Below are 6,000 nucleotides of genomic sequence, written 5' to 3' on the forward strand. Positions count from 1 at the left end.
AGGATGATATACGCATGCCCCCCGGCCGAGTGAGGGTTACATGTAATAAAATCGATACCCCATTTAGCAAAAGGACCAACGACAATTATAGGGTTGAGAGGAGCAGGTGGTGCGCGCATCTTGCGATCAAACACTTGACAGTTGTGGAATTTCCGGACCGCAATGATACAATCTTTAAACATGGACGAACAGAAATAGCCAGCACGCAACACCTTCTGAGCTGTGGCATACCTAGACATATGACCGCCACATGCTCTAGAATGACAGTCATTCAGAACCCTTTCTGCCTCTTCATGAGTTAAGCAACGATGAAAAACCAAGTCCGCCCCACGACGATAAAGAGTATCTCCAATGATTTTATATTGTTGGGACTGGAATCGAATTTTCCGACGCTCTGACTTTGAGATTTCGGGCCGAAAGGACTGGGTTTGGAGATAGACGATGATATCCCCATACCACGGATCTAAAGTGCTGATAAGAAACAGAGATTCGTCCGCAATGGGTTCCTCTGCCAAAGTTTCCGTGTCAGCACGCGGGAAATCACACATCAATTCCGCAAAAACTAAGGATTTCTTAGACTTGGACTTCTCGAACTCCAAATCGAACTCCTGCAGGATAACAATCCATTTGGAGTACTTGCCCCCTAGCAATTGTTTAGTCAGAATATAGATCATAGGGTTGCAATCCGAAATCACTGTAGTTTTACGGAGAAGAATGTAGTGACGAAATCGCTGGACAGCTTGAACGACTGCCAGTGACAACTTTTCCACATGTGAGTACTTTAGCTCGGTTGGATTCAACGTCCGACTGAGGTAATATATCACATGTTCCGTTCCGAATTCGTCTTCCTGAACTAAGACCATTCCAATGGTGGAGTGGGAGGCGGCGAGATACAAAAAGTAGTCCTGGTTGTAGTTGGGAGGATGCAGCAACGGTGCATGGGTCAACGCGTGCTTAAGTGCATCAAAAGATTCCTGAGCTATCTCATCCCAAGAAAATTGAGCGTTTTGTTTCAACAACCGGGTGAAACCCTTTGTAACCTCGGTGTAGTTAGGAATGAATCGACGTAAAAAGTTTGCTTTCCCCTGCAAACTTTGGAGTTGGCGCAAACTCGAAGGAGGAGGCATTTTGATGATGGCTTCGACCTTCGAGGGATCGACGTGGATACCGGCTTTTGAAACGACAAATCCTAGCAATCGTCCCACTTCTATGCAGAAGACACATTTGTGTGGGTTCAACCGAATTCGATAATGTCGACACCTCATAAAAATAGCGCGTAAGTGGACGAGGTGATCAGCTCGATGTAAAGAATGAGCAGGCAAATCATCGAGATACGGTTGCACAATGTGTTTGATGTCGTGAAACGCGTAAGACATTTCCCGTTGGAAAGTGGCTCCGGCATTCTTACGTCCAAAAGGTAATTTGCAGTAAGAAAATGTCCCCCATGGACAAATGAAAGCCGTTTTTGGTTGATCGGCAGGTAGAATATTGATTTGGTTGTAACCAGAAAAACCGTCCATAAAGGAAAATATTTCACTGCCGGCACAATCATCAATTATTTGATCGATATAGGGCATGGGATAGTTGTCTTTTGGACAAGCACGATTTATATCCCTATAGTCGATACATATTCTTATTGTTCCTTGTTTCTTGTTAACCGGAACAATATTCGATACCCAATCCGTTAACGGGATCGGATAAATGAAACCTGCTTTCAACAGCTTCTCGACTTCTGCTTTAATCGCAGCCGCTTTCCTAGGGTGTATCTGACGCAGACGTTGCCGAACGGGTTTAGCGTCTGGGTAGGTCTTGATTTCATGAACAACAATGGAGGGATCAATTCCTGGCATTTCCTCATAGGACCAGGCAAACACGTCGCGAAATTCTTGAAATAGGACCTTGTATGTTTGAATTTCGTCATCTGTACACGAGGCACCTATATGAATGTTTTCAATAATTCCGGTTTTAACTGAGATGTCAATGGCAATATTTTGGGAAATGTTTCCCAAATTCAACTCTAAATCAGGATGTTTCATGGGATTCTGAGCGTCCTTGACATATTCAGCTGTAAAAATTGATGAAAAATAATTTTCAAAGTCATGACCCTCAGGTAAAAACGAAGATCTATGATGAAGATCTTCCCATGGTAGATCGTCTACACTTAGGATTTCGCGAAGTTGTTCGTCAGATGACACGACTTCAGGAAACGTTATCCGTTCTGAGGATGATGTGAAAAGTGATTCCTCACGGACCACATTCATTTGGTCGATTTGGGTTGAACGCGAGTCGGTAAAAGACTGCACGGCTTCATAAACAATTTCATAGGGACTCAAAGGCATGGCATCACCGAATGAGTCTATCTCAGATTCAGATGGGAAAATCCAAGGACCATCGTAAATAATAGTGTCTGAAGTAATCATATGAATGGACGCGAATGAAGGGTCTGCATTGATCAAAGGAAAAGGAAAAGTTCCCAGTAAACCGGAATCTTTAACTAATCCTACACCAACATCCTTGTAAGGGATAGTCATTTTACCGACATGCTGGATACTCTCTGAAGAGGCTGGGTCGGATGAAAAGTAAGCCAGCTGATCTATTGTTACGATCTTACCATTGTGTGGAAACTTTATAACTCTGAAGACTGATGACACGACCGCTGTCATAGCGTAAGACCAACTGCGATCCAAAAGAAGGTTGTAGTCTAGAGGGGCATCAACCACCTCCACATCCAGACTAACGGTTTTTCCTTCAACCCCTATAGGCAAATCCTGTAGAATGCCAAACGGATGGAACCCACGGCCATCAAAGGCCTTAAGAATCGTCGGGGATTGGTTCAGTGAAGGAGAACCAAGTGATCTCCAACACTGAATCGACATAATACACGTAGAAGCTCCTTCATCAATTACAGTCCGATGAATAGGCCTGTTTTTGACTATCACTGGGATATGGAAAGCCATCTGATGAGGGAGACGCGGTGTACTATTTTCTAGATCAAAGATTATCAGGTTCGGGTCCTGAATATCAACAGCTCCTATAACTGACAAGAGTAATTTTCATTGTGCTGGGCATGATTGCAGCACTTCCAAAGCCGACATTGCTGAGGGTGAAACAGCTAAATCCTCAACAATGTTATAATTCTGAGCTGCTCTCGCATGTGGATTGAAAGCAGACTTTCGAAGTATACCCTTGGCGGGCAGTTTGATTACCAAGTCCGGGTTAGGTTTCTCGATTTGTAGTGGATCGGAACCGGGAGCTGAGGTTGATGGATTAGAATGAGAAGATTCTGCTTCTTTGCCATCAACAGGATTCTTACTACCATAATCTTGCGATCGAGTCGCAATCCGTACATGAGACATCATCAATATGGGTTCTTCACTGGCACTCGGGGAAGAACCTATCATTTTACTCTCCTGCGTTGGAAATGGATCTTTCAAAACAGCAGGAGTTGGGGAACCTTTAACGATTTTCACAACCTCTGCCCGATGAGGGCAATCTCTTGTGAAATGATCTTCTTCACAAATTAAACAAGGATAGCGAGGTTTGCGCTTTTCGTCGTTAGATTCAAACTTCTCTTTTTTCTCCTTTGGAGCCTTGTCTGCTTTATCCTTCTTCTTGCCTTTCTTCTTACCACTGTTTTTTGATTTAGCCGTAGATGACTCTACACCGTGAATGTCGGTGGTAATTTCAGGAGAAGACTCTCCTGTCAGGGAGCCTGGTAAGGTTATTATTGGAGAAGAATTATTTGAGGATTTCTTCTTACTTTTAGTATTCACTGTACCAATCATGCCATCAGCAGCATGAGACCCCGAAGGAGCAGCAACAATTTGATTCGATTTAGGAAGATCTGGGATCTTCTCGTGCAACGTACCCGATTGAGTGTAAACTAAGTCAAGGTACTGGGCTTGAGCAATGACTTGCTCCTCAGTAAATACTCCGGCCTTAGCTACATCTTCAGTAATCTTCGGTAATAATGATTTTACAAACCATTCAACTAAGATTTGGTCCGGGATAAAAACTTTCACTAAATGTCTTCGACGTCTCCATTCATGAATATGATCGGAAATATAAGTGGACGTCAATTGTTTTAATGAAGTTAATAACTCAGTACCATTATTGTATCTGACCGACAACTGAAAATGAGTTAGGAACGAGGTAGCTAACTGGCTAAAATTGTAAAAAGAGGCCCGTGGTAACTCAATGTACCACTTGGCCGCGAGACCAATGAGCGTACGCTGGAAAAGACGTAAGCGGATCGAATCATCCGAGATAGAATTTGAAGCACACCAGAGGTGGTAAGTCATCACATGATTTGACGGATCCTCTCCAGACTTACCTTCGAACTTGGGTATATCACTGGGCAACTTATTTGGCATTGGCGGCCAGAACGGAAGATATTGAATTGGATCGTTCGTTAGGCGCGTCAAGTCTGGTAAGTCCAAAGTTGCGATAAACGGTAATTGCCGATTAGGATCCCTAAAACTTTGGGTCACAAGACCAGTCCCAGGAGGAGGATATCCAGGATAACTTGGAACAGGAATCGCATTCGGGATATTATATCCTCCTGGAAAACCAGGATTAACCGAACCGTACTGGGGTTGTTGATAAGTGTACCCAGGATACGGTTGATACTGGTAAACTGGTTGTTGGACAGCAGGACCGAATTGGTACTGTCCCTGGTACTGTTGATAAGAGAATTGAGGTTGACTTGTTACAACAGTACTTAAACCAGGCTACCCTACAGGCATCTGGACCGTGGTTTGAATCGTAGATTCGGACAACGGTAAAGATGTCTGAGGAGTGGTTGCAGAGACAGTAGAAACCGGAGCTGTCGATACTCCAGAAGTAAGTGCGGTAGATGTTGCGGTAGTTGCAGCAGTTGTTTGAGATGGAGTACTAGGTGCAATTGGCAGCTGAGTAACTACCGAAGTTACAGAAGTTTGAACATTTGACTGGATAGGTTGTGGTTGCTGGGGTGAACCAGAAACTACGGGTTGTCTAGTTTGAGGTAACAACTGTATACTTGGCTGCAACACCTGTTGACCTTGTGATGGATCCCACACTATCATTCCGGGGTATTGACCCGTAACAGGTTGAGGATACTGAGATCCATAACCGGATTGAGGATAGGATTGATAACTGAAAGGTACAGTTCCCATACCTTGAACATATGCCTGACCTTGAGGTGGTTGATAACCTTGACTCGAGTATTGACCTTGAGGTTGATAACCTTGGGGTAAATACTGATACTGGGGTTGACCTTGACCTTGAGGTTGATATACCCTTGAGGTAAATATTGATACTGAGGTTGACCCTGGGGTACATATTGAGGTTGGGGTTGACCTTGAGGCATGTATTGTACTATGAGTACATACTGGCCTTGAGGTTGCCCCCCAGACACAATTTGTGTACCTTGAGGTTGCCCCCCAGGCGTTAATTGAGGCTGCCCCCCAGGTGGTAATTGGCCACCTTGAGGTTGAGAAACGGGAACTGAACCTGACATCATGTAAATGTCCCCTACACCCAACGGTTTATTACCATTGTTTCCAGCTAATAACCCATGATCAATGGGTTGAGGAGATGCCCCCGCAAAGGTACCAGAAAGTGACTGATACCCGGTGGGAACAGAAGGACCGCCGTGTAAGAAAGATTCAGGAGATTGAGTGAACACGGACGACTGACCAGACATATTTACAGGACTATAAATACCTCCAGGTGGAAAAGGAGTACGAGGTGGAGAAAAACCTACCCCTGAGTTGTCTAAATAATTTGTTAACGAAAGGTACGAAGTAGTACTTCTAGGAGGACTGTAAAAGATAGATTCACGCTCCCTTAGATCAATAGTAGGTTGATCTTCAAGGATAGATACGCCTAATTCTTCCTCTGGAGCAAGTTCTTCAATAGCTATCAAACCAGTAGGAAGATTTTCGGTGATGACTCTTTCTACCCTAGGTGAATCTGGTACACTAGAAGTTGGAGTAACAGGTTCAGATACTTCAGGTT

The sequence above is a fragment of the Pinus tabuliformis genome, chromosome 1_2 (assembly GCF_031772625.1).
Source record: "Pinus tabuliformis cultivar Carrire ecotype Pingquan chromosome 1_2, CPIR1, whole genome shotgun sequence".
In the NCBI taxonomy this organism is placed as follows: domain Eukaryota; kingdom Viridiplantae; phylum Streptophyta; class Pinopsida; order Pinales; family Pinaceae; genus Pinus; species Pinus tabuliformis.